The sequence below is a fragment of the Ischnura elegans genome, chromosome 10 (genome assembly GCF_921293095.1).
Source record: "Ischnura elegans chromosome 10, ioIscEleg1.1, whole genome shotgun sequence".
NCBI classification, from domain to species: Eukaryota; Metazoa; Arthropoda; class Insecta; order Odonata; family Coenagrionidae; genus Ischnura; species Ischnura elegans.
In genome coordinates, this window is record NC_060255.1 from 97,623,727 (window position 1) to 97,640,189 (window position 16,463).

The following is a 16,463-nucleotide window of genomic DNA, read 5'->3' on the forward strand; positions in this document are numbered from 1 at the left end:
TTCCTCGTGTGAATCATGAAGTTGGGAGAAATTTGGTGGGGTTTCAGGGGAAAAAAATACCGGGAAATGGACGCAGCGTCGCTATTCCCCTTCGAAAATTGTAAAAAAGGGAATTTTGCGAGGAAAAATACTATGACTAGTTCAATGACTAGGATAGAACCAGAGATCAATGTCCCAATCGAAGTTGTATTATGTTTTGCCCTTCAGAGAATTAAATTCATTGACACCCCGGTGGCCATACATGAAGAGGATAGGAAAAAGGCAAGGAAAATAGTCAAATTTTAACATTTACACATTTTGGTCATGAGTGATAATTTCCACCTTTGAATGCTTTGAATGAATTTGCTGGCTGTGGCATCTATTTTTTCATCATTGTGATTTCTCATTTAGACTTTCAGTGATTTAAATATCTGCTTATTTCTGTTTTACTAAGTATTAAGTCAACGATTTCAGCAGAGGTGTACTTTTTTCACAGATTGCACACACAGTATGTTAATGTATTTCATCTCTTTTGTATGTAATTATGCTCCGTCCAACTTAAAAAGAGCTGCAATTGGAATATGACTAATGAATACAATCATGGTATGCAGTCGCCTAGCACTCATAACAATTTGGTAAGCTTTTGAAGATAATGCTTAATTTTAAAATTCGAAAATGTATTTTCCCTTCCATTTTTTCAACTTCCATCTACCCACTTAGGTCCCATATAGTCCCCTTGAGGAAGCCGTTCATTTATTTTTGTTCCTACAACATTCTTCCACCCGATGGTGGCAGGGGTATTCATTGAAGGAGGACTCGATTTCGCTCGATGCGACGCACGCTTCGCCCGCACCAGGAACCTCCGGTCTGCGGCCTTTTCCGGTCATTCATCTACATCTACATAATACCCCCGCGAGCCGCCTAAAAGGCGTGCGGCAGGGGGTGTGAGGACACCAACCGTTCACAACTAAGAAAAATCAAGTGCTCTAACGAGGTTGGGACTAGCGTTTATTAAAGTCCTTTATGGTTCGGGGGAAAACGAATTCCCATATCTATCCGTTCGGCAAAACATCTCTCTTAATTTATCGCTTCTATCGGACCAGGAAATATAGTGTGGCTCTAATATTATGTTCTCCGTGTCGCTTTTAATGATATCCATTCTCAATTGATCAAGCAATCTAAGCCTAGCGCGCAGCCTCCGAGTCGCCAGCGGCTCCCAGCCTAATTCGCTTAACATCAGGGTAACACTGGGTTATTCTGCTAGAACTTAAAATTTTTGTTGAACCCTATGACGCAACACCGTACCTTCTTCCGTTGTTGTGATAGTGATTCGCGAAATAGTGAAATTACACGTTTTGGCCATAGTTTAGCCTTTTCCCTACTAAACATCAACATGGAAATTGTTGCTGCATTAAATGCGTTAATATGGACCTTAGAACTTGTTTAAAATTTGACAATGCTCAGAAAAAAATGAGGAATTCAATTCAAAAAGTCTGCAATTAACGTGCAAGTATCAATTATCCATATGCTAAATACATCTAAGCAATACATAAGTTGACCGCGAACCAATGCCGCAAGTATTGTCGTAAACCCGGAAAGGAGGGAGCACAACTACTCTCGGAGTCAGAGATAATGCGGAGTTCCAGCGTGGAGGGGTCGAAAAAGGTCCCGCGAGACCCTTCTTCACGAATGTCCTCCAAAAATGCTCCGTATCACGAGAAAGAAGAGTCTCTTGGGGTTCAGTGCAGCAGTCATGCTAAGACGAAAACTCCGTCGTCTCGAAAGGGTTAAAAGTGCTTCGATCAGTCTGAAAACTGATTTCTCGAGAAACGTGTCACGTGGTCTAGGTTCGAAAATGACTATTTTGGAAAATCGATTTTTTAATCCAAAAATTCCCCCAAAAAGCAGAGAGTCATATTTCAATGATCGGAGGTATGTTATATGTATAGAACATAGATGATTTCCAACGCATCTCTTTCCGGGCAAAAAGTTGAAACTAGCTTTCTCGGTGAACAACTTGTAAGCCTCTCCTATTGGTTCTCTAAATGACCACGAGTCTCCCTCCTCAAGTCAGACTGCCAAGTAGCGTAATTGAAATATTGTGTGAATATTTACAGAGGAATTCAGTCACAATGGAATGGACTCAGAGGATCGGTCAGTGAGTTTCTGCAGAGGTAAATGGGATAAAACATATTAGGAAACCCGTTCATATCGGCTAACTTCCGCTCCGGGTATTTCGGGAATTCCCACAGAATTTGCTCAAAGGAGCCCTTTCTCTCTTTTTGCTCACGCCTGCAGGAAAAACAATATTACGCATGAAAGGAGAGCTCTTCGTAAAAACATCCGTTTATCATTAAGAAACTCATTTAAACATTCCTCCCATAGTTAAATTCATTTCTACAAATTCATTGAATGTATATATATAAAAAACCCACTTTCTGCCACTGACTGATTCATACGAATGTTTAGGGTGAGCAAGACGAGATATGACATAAATTCATAGGATGGACCCCCTCTAAAACCGTCTGAAACCCTGGGAAAAATTGACGAAACACTAAATTTATATTTTCGATCTATTCATTTTTGAAACCCGTCTCCATGCTCCTATATTTTTTGGAGGCATTTGGGGGTCAAGAAATGGTTTTATCAAAGAAATCATTTTTTCGAATCTAGACCGCGTGATACGTCGAGAAACCAATTTTTAGACCCATCGGAGCACCTTACATTTTGGTCAAATCGTGGAATTTCACTATTTCGTGAATTATTATCTCAAAAACGGAAGGAGGTACTGTATTGCGTCAGAAGGTTCAACAAAAAGTGTAAGAACTGGCTGAAAGACCAAAATAGGCCTCAGGCCTTTTCCGGGGTGGTCTGTGAGGGAGAGGAGGAGGCAGGGCCATGGGAATTCAGGGACCTGGATAGCATGGTGGTATGTGGAGTGGTCCCTGGTTCCATTCCCGGTCGCGTTCACGCACGTTCCCGCACGTTCGTGGGAATGGAACCAGGGACCGGGTCTTTCTCGGGACAATTTATGTGTGTACGTAGCCTTAAGTTTAAGCATCTTCCAAAGCGATAGATAATAGACTTAACATATTGAATGTTGATAAATTATTCACGAGTTTTACACCGGATTAAAATATCGTCAGTTGCATGGGTATCGTCAGAATACCGTCAGAATTTATCTATAGTTGTCAGGTTTGATAAATATAAACCGATGTAAAATACGTGAAATATTTATCTGCCCCATTCGCCAGGTAAATCTGAAACACTGGGAATTGAAGTGCTAATCTATTGATCATCAACTACTAGGATTAGAACTGGATTGCTTTAGCTAGACGCTCTCAACTAAATTCTTCAGCGTGTCAATATTTTCACTTCATCGACCGTTCTATAATGCTATCTGGCTTTACGGGTTGATGATATATATCAGCCTACTGGGTCAATCGCTCCATCTTCTTTCGACTTTTCGGCAAACAAAACCCTTTCCCCAAATAACTGACTTCATTGGGTGAAAAAGTCCATCTCCTCATCTCTACATCACAGCCATTCGTCTGTCCAGCACAGAGAGCCAATTTTGGAAATATTAGGGGTCCTTTTGGAAGCCGTAATTATTATAATATACGTACGATAGATTAAACTAAAGAACATATATTTTATGACTACTTCAGACTTCCTATGAGTGGGGTCACGCAATTGCTGAACAATTAAAAATAAACCCTCCTCTCATCAATGATATTCAAGAATCAAAGAAAGAAATACGAATTCAACGCTAGAAAAACAACGTGAAAGTTTCAAATGGGAAAGCTCAGGGAATTTACATGAAAAAACAGCAATTCAACGGTGAATAATGAGAATAGGTGTGTAATATCGTAGTTTTTTTGGAGCATTAGGCGAATTATCTTCACATGCTTAACTTATAATGGGCGTAGAATAAGGCGGTATCCTTGGAATATAAACGATCATTAATGAACAACTGTTTTACATAATTTTGGAGCCGAACTATAACAGGCCCGAAATAAACGATAAAATATTAAGATTTATAAATACATAAAATAATAATAATATAATATATACATAGATTTCTTGAAACGTTGGAAAAAAGCTAAATGCGACCTTCACTTTACAAAAAACTCAATATTAACCACAAAACAAACATACAATGGAGTAATAATATGATACTTCTAACAGTAAAAAAGTGGTTTAAGTGCAATGACGACCAAACTGCTAGAGATGAAAATCCTTCGCTTTTGTCTTTTAAGCGGATTGGGCTGCGCTAAGCAGATTCGAGGCGGTGGCCTTTCGAAATTTTCGCTTTCAAAAGTCACGGGAGCGTGACTCAACAATCCCCAAGCTCACTCGAAACAAAAAAGGAAGGAAGAGGAAAGAGTGTCGTGGCAACGGATCGGGTTCCCGTTGCTACGCTGCTGCATCTGGTGCTCTGTGCTGCGATGCTAGCCGACTGTTCGCCCAACCCTTTTCCACACAGTTAGTCGTGCCCTAGCGGCTGTAAGACAACAATGCACAGTAATAGTTGGACATTCATTTTTTTCACGGCAGTAGTTGGACTTTCATTTCGTTTCATTTTGCGCTAGGGCCGCACAAAATGGGCAACATTCACTCGCCTGGTGTTTAGCTGGGGTGAGCTCTACCCTCAACTTTCCAACAAAAACTCGGGGTACATCTAAATACTACCCCGCAAGCCACCTCAATAGGCGTGCGGTGGGGGGTGTTAGGACACCAAACGTTTACGCATAAAATGTAAATGCTATAAAGACCGTTTTACACGGTGCACGGAATTGCGCAATCTGACGTACGTGCGGAGGCGCAATCAAAATTGCGTCGTGTAAAGCGGTGAATTGCTTGAACACATGGGAGAATGCGTGGATGCGAGACGGCAAAATAGCCCCTGTTCTAATTTCGTTCATGCATTCGCGCAATTCTACGCCATTTTAGAAATTAATGCAGCTCTAACCTGCGCAATTCCGTGCCCCGTGTAAAACGGCCTTAACAAAGTCCTACCTTTCATTACATTGTGTCCTTTATTGTTCGGTGGGAAAAACAAAATTCCATTACCTATAGGTTCGGGAAAATATCTCCTGTAATTTTCCATTTCTGTCGGACCAGGAAATAAATTGGGGTGGTAGTTTTAATATGATGTTTTCCGTGTTGCTGTTAAAGATATCTACTTTCAATTGCTGAAGCAATCTACGCCTAGCGCGCAGCCTCTCTGAGTAGACCTTAAGGGTGTTCTATCCTAATTCAAAAATCCAAATTCAACCGTCGCCGGATTTTAGTTGCGAAGTCGGCCGCAACGCCCAGTGGAATGGGAAGCCTCCTTTGGCGGAGGGGAGCAGTCGCTGACCGAAGGAAAAAAAAGGAAAGGACGAGGGGTCGAGCTTCGCTCCGACCGAAAAAAAACACCCGGCGCTGTATCAAATTTCACTGTGGAGGTGCGATATTGAGAGTGGTCGGGATTTGGAGGTTGATTTTTGCTCTTTAGTCCCATCTCAGCCTCTCGGTTGACGTTTCTTGGAAGAATCCAAATACGCACGCTCTCGACGAGGCTAGGAAGTACGGCCTGCTTCAATGAAGAAAGGCGATTACTTGCATTGTTCTCTCCTTATGCACTCTCCTCGAAGGGGAGAGCTGATCAACGTTCTCACCTCAAAATTGTTAAGTGTTCTTCAAAGCATCGTAAAAGTCAATTACGCTAACCGAAATGCGCGTACTTCGTGAAACTTTTTTTTAACGTACAACTTTACATTTTTACGTTATTCCTCAGTATGAATGAAATAGTAACCACCCACGTCCATTTGAAAACGTGTATTCAATACAGTTACTTTCCGAAACATGTGTCTTCAGTAATCATAGCGCTACAGGGAGAACACTAATGAGAAATATGACAAATAATGAATGAACGAAAATTGATTTTCAATCATCTTTAATATTTATTGATTTATATGGTAAGAACATCATAAATTGCGTATTGCATCAGACATCACATACAGCTTTAATAAAGCCAATAACCCTGAATATATCGCATCGGGTAATATTGACTTTTTCTTCGATGTTTTTTTAACAAAATGATTCCGTTCGAACTAGAGTTTTTCTGGTCTCTAATTTCTTGTAATTCTGACTGAAGTAACGTTTAATATTCAAAGTGTTTCCTAGTTTTGCTGCAACCGACGTTTTGACCCGATGCGACCGAAAGTGTTACAATTTATTCTCTCTTCCGATCCATCGTGGAGACGATTAAAATTCATTCGCTCGCATTTGGCTTGATGAAATCGCCGATGACTCATCTTCCTGGAATACACCCATGTGCAAAGTGTGTATAATGAATCATCAGCATTTCGCCTCTTTTTGCGCAGGATTATTAGATATAGTTGTGAAAATCACAAATCTCTACTTTAATTCTGTTTCTGGAAATTATGCAAGAGATCGTGATACAAGCAGTTCAGTGAAGATGAATAACTGGCTCTTATTAGTCTCCTTTTTCTCTCAGGTGCGTATAAAATTTCCCATGTTGATATTAGGGAGATTTGGAGCAAAGAAGTCTATCAAATTTTTTCCCGTACACTGAACTATCGCATTTTTTTTCTACGGTGCATTAGTTTTTATGACCTCAGCACTAGACTAGAAAGTAAGAAAAGTGACTAGTAAGCTGCAGTTACTGAGTTCATTAATAAAATATCCAACAAATTTGAATTTGCAAATACACCATCAGAGTACATCACGATCCTTGAGCAACTTATACCATTTTGAGGCCGATGTCCTTTAACGCAGTATCTACCCAAAAGCCAAAGAAATATGGTATTGAAGGCATTGCTGTGGTGGATGATAGGAAATTTTACCTAAAAATTGAAATTTATATGGGCAGGTAGCCAGATGCCCTTTCAAAGAATCCAATTCACATCATGAAATTGTCAAACGCTTAGCAGAGCACATTGACTGCAGAGGAAGAAATATTACCAGTGACAGTTGGTGTACCAGCATGCCTTTAACAGTAGAACTTTATCAAAAAAAGATTGGATATGGTAAGAACGATGAGTAAGAACAAAGTAGACGTTCCTCCTGAATTTCCCCCACGAAAAAATAGAACCTTACATCGTAGGGGGGGGGGGGGGCAGCTGCACCCCCTCAGGAAGCAAAAATCGCAGAAGTCTTTAAGCAAAATCGGTACTGAATTGAAACGAAAGCATTCAACAAATTTCCTTTAAACCCACGAAAAATGATATGCATTAGTAGGTATAAGATATGTACTTAACTAAAATAAAAATATTTTTTCTATGAAATGATATCAGAAACTAATAACGCGCTGTTATAATTTTCTTAAAATATTATTTTCATTCACCTTTTCCATGCTAAAATGTCAAAATTTGGCTTGCACCCCCTTCTAGACTATGGCTTGCCCCCCCTAGTTATGACCCTGGGTATACCCTTGTCTTACATCCTTCCCTTTTTGCTTTACTCCCGACATTTCCGCGTTGTAATACCTACGTTTCAATAAAATCCATGTAGTATTTATTTCTGCCATTATCCATGACGCATGTATTACTGCCTCAAGTGGTAACAAAATGCCTCCTGGCATTATATCATTTTACAATACTATCAGGGGGGTGTGGATTCAAATGATCAGCTTTGCTTAAATTATCACTGGACGGCATGAAAATCGGCCCTGACACCATTCCTGCTATTTCGTTTGTAAAATGACCTCCTAAATCCGAATATGAACTCTGTTTTTCTCCATCACCCACCATTTTCGGAAAAGCCTCCAATTTTTACCACTTTTAGGTCATTTGGAGAAATTAAAAGGATTATTTTAGCATTTAAATTTTTTTCTAGGGGTTTTGAGGGGTGCAAAATTCTGAAAAAAATAATATTAACGGTAAAGATGTAGATTTGAGGGGAATTAGTCTCCGTCAACTGTGTAAAAACGCATTACAAATGACCAATTTTGCCATTTTTTCGCAAATTTTCACGCATTTAAAAAAATTTCCAGCTTCTATTTCACATCATCCTCCCCGAAAGATAATAATACAAAGCAGCAAGAAACAGCAGTATTAATAAAAATATTTTGCTGTTTAGCATAGCAGCAATTATTTAAATATGTAGCAATAGCTCGGAAGATTCACTTTACTACTCTGGCCCTCGCAGTGCCTCTCCCGCTCAGGCTTGGACGGCAATTCTCTTGATTTCGCAGCTAAGAAAAGAAAAGTAATACTTTCTAGTTCCACGAAGAATGTAAAACTGAGATTTTATAATTTCATTGGATTAAAAAAGTATTCTTTCTCCTTAATCATGGAATTCCGCAAAGTATCAGCCTCTAAAATCAATTATGTATATTGAAGTTGTCATCATCTTCCCTCGGTATACCTCTAGCGATCGCAGAGTCAACTCTTTCGGTGTTCTGGACAAGGTTCCTTTTTTCCCAGTAATTTAAATAGTGCAAAACAGTAAAAAATGTTTTACTCCGGCTTTTTCCAGGTGAATGTCAGTATGTGGGCTTGAGTTGTGAATATTACCGTGCTTTAATGTGTAATTAAATTACACGCGTGTAAAATCATCGTCATTGCTTCTGCTATGTTTGCGGTGAATTGACTAAAATATCGCAACAATAACCTCTTTATTTAATTCTTTAAACTGCTTATAAATTTTTCTTTGGCTGCCAAATTGGCGGTCAGGGCTAGGATTAAGCTCCAAGTGTTTGCTGCACCACTTGTTACAGTAATTTGACCAAATACTTGGTGAAACTAATGTAACATATGGCACGAAGTTGCGCCTATATGGATGCCAATCTCTTACAAAAGGGCATAAAAATCTTTTCCTGTAGGACAAGAGCGCCAACACTGAAATTAATTTCTACGTAAGATGAAGGCTTGGTTTTTTTACTGGAATTAAATGCATTGCTGATGGAAATTATGATGCCATGTGACCCAGAAAAATGGAGACTGTTTATGGATTCGTCAAAGACAAGTTTTGAAGTGGTCCTGTTGGCCAATGGGAATGAGTTACCTTCTGTCCTAACTGCATACTCTGCTGATATGAAGGAGACGTACCGATATATCAGTTGAATCCTTGAGAATACTAATTATCGTGATTATAACTGGTAAGTTTGCGCTAATCTGAAAGTTGTCGCTCTACTCACGGGACTGCAATCAGGCTTCACGAAATACTGCTGCTCCCTTGAATACAACAGCCGCGCCCGAGAAAACATTACATCTTACGGAAATGGCCTCTGCGAGAAAGCTTCACTCATGGTTATAAAAATGTCGCCCATGTTTCCCTGGTTCCGACAGAAAATATTCACTTGCCACCATTGCACATCAAACTAGGACAGATGAAATACTTTGTGAAAGCAATCGACAAGACAGGAGCTGAATTTCAATTTTTAACTAAAATTCCTTGTCTTAGTGAGGCTAAAACCAAGGAAGAAATTCTTTTAGGTTTTTAGAAGACTTATTTTTATTCCCACTTTCTTAGCACTACTTCATTACTTACTCATTCGATCAATTTTATCTTCATCATTCTTCGGTGGCACCACATTTCGAAAGCTTCCAATCATTGACTTCTCTGCTGCTATCAACGTCCAAGCCTCACTTCCTTAGAGAATCACACTCCATATGTAGCGTATGATGAATTGCTTCCTTACTTCTATGCTTGTATTCTCATATGTGAGAAGATTCATCTTTTTGCAGTAAGCCCTCTTCGCCAGCGCTATTCTACTGACTATTTCTTTCTTGCTTCGTCCATTGTTGGTAATTCGGCTTCCCAGGTAAGAAAACGCTTTCACCTCTTCTAGCTTTTGATTTCCTAGCCTAATGTTTGTCCTAGCCTCCTCTCTTTTGCTGCATACTAATATCATAGTCTTCCTTTTGTTAATTTTCAAACGATATCTGGCAATATTCCTTTCTATATTTGTCAAATTCTTCTTAAAATTCTTCTCTTTCTCGGCTATGACTGCTATGCCGTCAGCGAATCATAGCATACTGTTTTTTCTCCGTTAATATGGACACCCAAAGACTTCTCCTTCCAATCACCTAAAATTATAAGGTTTTCTTCACCTCTTACCTGTTTGATTACTGCTGTGATATCTTCGTAGACGCCTTTGACTTCTTCATCCTAGTAGTCCGTCATAGATATGTAAAGCTGTACCACTACGGTATCTACCGGCTTAGTCTCTAGCTTTATCATAATTATCCTTTTATTTTGGGCAGAACCTTTTTCCTTGAATTTCTATCGCATGCTCCTTATCTTTTACATAATTAACGCAAGGAGGAATATTTCTCGCAATTTTTCAAAGTAAATTAGTAAAGGCATTAGAAATAATTTATCCCCTACGAAATTAAAGCGGGCCAAATATTGGCAAAGTCGGATCCATTAGTTCGGAATCAGACATAACTTAGTCCCAAGAAGATACATTGAATGAATAACACACCATTTGTACGTTGAAGATGTTGTTATAACATTGAAATCTAGGTCACAATAACTTTTCTTATAATCGTGGAAAATTGCAAGTGTTTGTTTCAATATGGAAAAATTCCGCTCCATAACGTTTGAATCTTCGGATTTTATTTGTAAGTTGAATTAAGTATATATTTTTATGTAGAGCGTTTGAAAATCATTAATCATTCTATCAAATAAAGTTGTTAAGCATGGAACGGCAACTAAATATTATCTATCGTACAGTGGTTACAGTTATTTGTGAAAGAGGATACTCCAGCGTCACATGCAAAAGGTTTTGTGCTCTCACTCATACAAAGTACTGCGTCGAACAAGCAACTTTGTACGCAGTCACGCGCACGAGAGCATGGTTAAATACACTAGTGCATAGTTAAATAAGTATGATAATCGACATGAAAAAATCATTTGACTAACCTGGGATTCGAACCCGGATATCCCCGATGGCCGGTCAAATATGCTACCAATTATACCTCGAAGCAACCTTTTTCCTTGAATATGAAATTCTCCTTTTAGTTGTGTCTAAGATTCGCATAGAAAAAAATTACTTGGTAATGTAGCTGACCGGAAATCGGGAGGATCTGGGTTTGAATCGCGGCTAAGCGAAATCTTTTTTTCGTGGCAAATAACAGTCTTGGTATATATGTATTCTCATTCATGTTAAATAATAGTGGAGTATAAGAACTAAAATTCCCTTCGGAATTAATAAAATGGGAAACATATCAAGTAGAAGACCAAACTGCATTGCAGGGTTCCATCCCGGAAGGGTCATACAGTGTACTGAGGGGTAGAGAAAAATTGATCGGGTAATGCTCTTGAGAAATTTTAGTTTCTTCCCAAAGACTACAACCGCGCTGCGGTGATGTTAGTATCATTCTAAACTGAAGAATGAAATTACATTTATTTGTCATAAATTTCTAGACGCATTATTATGCCGAAGAATTTCAACAGTTAAATAGGATGAGTCTTCCTGATCCTGTGCACTAGTATTTTATATGAAGTCTCGCATATTTATATCGCAATGTGGTCGTTTACTCTGACAAGAAATCGTAATTTTAGTTAATAATTCGGTCGATGGATGGGTAAAAAAACTAACTACCTCGTTCAGTCATTCTCACAAAAATTAGAATTGAAAAATCGCGGAAGTTGCCGCCCACTTCTGAGAAATGTTGCATTCATCATCTGAGTTTCGGTTCATTACGACCTGTAGTGAGAACCATTCATTGAGAGAATCAATCGCTCAGAAGTGTGTAAGCAGCACGTGAAACAGGTTGTTGGTGAGAGATATACCGCGAAGCTAGTTTTCATAACTTCACTCGAGCGAAATAAATATCTCACATTCAAGTTTTATCCGTGTGTATTGTTTCTTTTCTCGTCATTCCTGCTACACAAGTAAAATTCTTGTCTTATACTTGTAAAACTGGTTCACAAGTTCATTGGATCTCGTGTATCTATTTTTTGCATACAACAAGCATATTTACGTAAATAGGAGATAGTTAACGATTAAATTCGGTTATCTTGACGTCATCGCTGTATTACATCGACCAAACATCAACCCCTGCTTACAATTAGTGATACGGTGGTTCAAGTTCAAATTCTTTCTTTCGGGTGACTAACGTAATAATTAATAATAGTAATTTTAATGATAAGAATATATTTATAAGAAAATAACTTTTCGAAGTTTTCCCCCTCGGTTGCAAGTTATCGAGAAACATATATGTCGGAAATGCAAGACAAATAAACCAGCGTGATACTTTTCATATCGTGTTTTGATGACATAACGGTTACTTTTGAAAATATTTAGACACGAAATGAAGATATGCACATTATATTACCTACTCGGTGAAATATTTATTCTTGGTTAGCGTCAGCAAGAACTTCAAAGGCAGTAGTGTAACCTAGAACCCAACTGATAATGTGCAGTATATTCTCTTTATTCGTCTTATTTTCAATGCTTTGTTACAAAAAAATTAATATTATAGTCATAGCCAATACATTATCGAGAGGTACTTACTTTAAAGCAGTTTCTCCTTCTACAGTGTAAATAACATCTTTTGTTGCAGGTTTGGAATGGCTAAAATGGTTTAAATAATTTGATAGTCTATTTATTAGCTGCATCACGTTTTTACAGATTTTACGTTGATGAAAATACGTGTCTGAAGATATACAAACTGTTAATAATGTAGCACACTTAAAAAGGATTTATATATTCACCATTATTCCTAGTACTTCTTTTCCACCATTCCACAAAAGATATGCTTCCTCTTTGATTTCCTTTCACTCTTCATGCATAAGAACAGAAAACTAGATAACTCGCGCTATTTCAACCGCCGTTTCAAACATGCCGCTCGCAACACAAGAACACAGGGCTTCGGAAAATAACGAAAAAAAAGCTGTCGGGCTGCTGGGGCCAGACCACGGGTTCAGACGGGCTTCTTAGCACGACGACGAAAGCATAGAGGGAAAAAAACAGTTGGAGGGGACACAAGACACCATGGAGGGGAAGTAGTGAGAGAGACTGCTGTGGGGTGGGAAGCTCTTTCCCCGAGAGTGGGGGATCATACAGCAGCGCCATGGAAGAAAAGATCGTAAGCGCATGACGTTGAGAAAACATGCTCGGGAATTTGAGCTACATCGTGGTTATTACGAAGGTGACATTCATGAAACGTATTTTATTTCCAAGAAGAAGGATGAATGTACTCATCTACCAAAAAATATATTCAAATCGCGTTTTCTACATGGCAGAATTACATCGAGAAAACAGGCGTTTAATGGTGTTTTTGAGCGCCAATAGCTAATTAACAAATGCTTTTCAAATAATTTTTATTCGCTCGCCGAGAACAATAATCTTAGCTTAAACCATATCCAAAACAATTTCTCTCCAGAGTTTATAATAAGCGAGCAATCGGCGAGCAAACTGAAGTCTGCAGAGCCGTTTTTTGCGGAGGTATAGAACACCCTTAATTGGATTGTTAATGACATTAAAATTTCGCTACCGATCGGATCTTGAAAAAAATAGCACTCGTACAATGCATCGATAAGTGAAAATAAGTCACAAATTGTACGAGTGTTGTTTGCATTTCATCGATACGTAACAATAAGTCACTTATCACTTATTGTCACTTATCGATGTGTTGTACGAACGAATCGTTAATAATCGAAAATATCACGATCTAATTATTGATTCCATTTACACGAATACATTATGAAATACCGTTCTATGGCGTACACCGGCGATGCTTATCTCGATTATTTATGGCGTCGTCCTAGTTCATAGGCAATTGGCTTCCTCTTCAACGACCCCAAGGATGGACCTCGCATGTTAATTTCATTCGACAAAAACCTTATAATCCGGAAGCGGCGATAGTAGGCGTAACAAAAGGTGGAAAAACTATAACTATGATTGCATTTCTAGACATTTAAACAAATATCATTCAAAACATTCCATATACTGTTAGTTAAAATATTTTGTTAAAATTATTGTTATTTCATTTTATATTTTCTAGCACGTACATGTAATCACCAGCGTGTCAGCCATCGTCTGCGTATAGGGTGGAGAATCTGCAATCTCGCCACGCACTAAGGATTTATGGCTTTTGATATATATTGTGCAATCATTAGTTCCCGTCGAATGACTCATTCCGAGATTAATCTCTAGAGTTATATTTCATGGAATAAAAATTAGGGATGGTCGGATCAGATACCTCGGATCCAAATATCCGCGGATATTGCCCTTCATCGGATACATCGGATCCAAAGTCGCGGAAGATATCGGATCTGGATCCGAAATTTTGTATAATAGCTTCAGTGAATGCAACGCGCAATAAGGGTGGAAAGAGTTCTATCTTTGAATGCGCCGTCGCATGCGTTTCTTGTCCTACTCATGAACCGTTTTGTTTGAAAGCTCTCGCACAGGTTACAGTAGGAGAATTTCAGCCGTGGAAAATAAAAATAGCAAAATACGACCGGTACATAGTGTGACTCTTCCGAAGAGATTGAACAATCATCGGGGGAATCTCAGCGTCAGGAATTTGAAAATGCATTTGGATTCGAAAATATCCGATCCGAAAGATCCGGCTCCGAAAATCAAGGATCCGATCCGAATCCGGATCCGATAAAAATCCTGGATCCATCCATCCCTAGTAAAAATCATATAAAATTTCAGGAAAAAGGCTATCGTAGACAAATTGCACCGTACAAAATCATTTGTCTAACCGACACTGCACCACACAGATTTTGAGAGCTTTAGCCCAGAAATACGTCGCCTTCACTTGGAGAAGCACCGTCGCGGATTGAAGGAATTCGACCAAATACACTGCAAGAAGTCAGCTCTCATAAGTAAACTTATCGCCATGTCGACACAGGGGTGCTTATTCCCTTAGAAAAGAAAAAAAGAAAAACCAGCAACGACCACCAAGCGTCAAGTACCAAAAGATACAGATATCAGGGTTAACCCGAAAATTCCGAATACAGTTTGCAAATAAAAAGTTTTAGTCGGTAGGAGGATCTACCTCGTGGTGCTGAGAAAAACTTCGATTCCCTAAATAATTCTAGTGCTCAATTCTAGTGCTAAATCATCCTTCAGTGGAATCCCACTCATTGTCAGTGGAAAAGGGGTCGTTCAATCAGACCCGATTAGTATTTTATTAACAATAATTTGATGGGTGGAATAAGGGAAAAAGAAGTGACGACGAAATGAAAATCTTCCTAATTCATCAACTCTCACGTAAGTTCAAATAAAAAAACTTGAAGGTTGCAGCCCACCTCTCATGAGTTGGTGACGTCATCAGAATACAGTAAATTTTTCTCTGATAGAAAGGACCTTTCAGTGAGGGAAATAATCGCTTAAACGAATTGTAAATAACAACGAACCACACGAGACCCAGGCGCAGGGGTGTTTGTTAGCGGATAAGCGGTCATCAGCTCGGAATGAGTACGTGACGTCATCAACTTACGTACGAAATGGTGAAGGCAGCCGTTTATTCGTCACGGATTGGAGGAAAAGTCGATGACGGGTCGAAAAAAAACGGAGAAAATACGGGTCGTTCAATTTTTTCAAAGCCCATCAAATTCGAGATTAAAATGAACTTATGGTACAATCTCGTACAGTGCAATTTCCTCCCGAGCCGGGCAAACCCGCCTTGGCGACGACGAGAGAAACTCTACACTTCAGCGTTCAAAGTCTCCCGGTCCGTTCGTGTCAACGCTGGGGAGACCCATATCCCATTCACCCACTTTCATGCGATCTCACGGATGGCAATCGTCAACTGTCGCCATAGATGAGTGACGGCAGCACAGACGTCGAGCGGAGAGACACCGTTCTACAGCGACAGAAGCGCTAGAAACCGCTAGGAGAGCAGTCATCCGCAGATTCTCCACCCACATCCCTGTCGTAGTACGTATCCATGGCACCGAACGATGGGAACACTTCCGTAACTGTATATCCCATCCCGAAGCGGTCCACCACTCAATGCGTAGATACTTACACGGTTAGGTGTGGCTTATTTTCTCTCGGATTACAACACAAATGACTGCAAGTCCGTGAGTGTTATCCACACAAAGATTACATACACGATGCACCAGTCCGTCCCGCTAAAGCTTGATTTGTGTTGCCACATTGAGCGTATTTTTATCGGTTTTCAAAAATGTCCGCAGCGCCAAGATAAGGAGGGAGCGACCATTTCATTCTAGATATTTACTGCATAACATTTACAATCACGAGGAACCGCAATGAACAGTTAAGGATTTGATAGTTTACATTAGATAGATATAAAAGTTTTCTCATCCTCTCCACGGTAATTTCTAGCTAAACAAGTGTTAAAATAATTACGACTTCCGCGGTGATTTAATTGATGTTAGTTTTCCGGGTTAATTAATTCCGGGACGCAGAATTAACTCGAACAATAAACATCAAATGTTAAAGTAATCTTTAGCCACCTTAACACAGTAACTTCTACCTTATTTGACCACAGTAGGATAAGATCAATCAAGCGAGTCTCGCCAACTACTAGCTTATACCTTCA

General features: G+C 39.3%; 1 protein-coding gene across 2 annotated transcripts in view; it reads right to left on the reverse strand.

Annotated features, from left to right (window-relative positions):
• LOC124166357 (serine-rich adhesin for platelets) overlaps nt 1–16,463 on the reverse strand; it is a 186,953-nt gene that overhangs the window by 100,524 nt on the left and 69,966 nt on the right. The gene's annotated exons all lie outside the window — the stretch shown is intronic.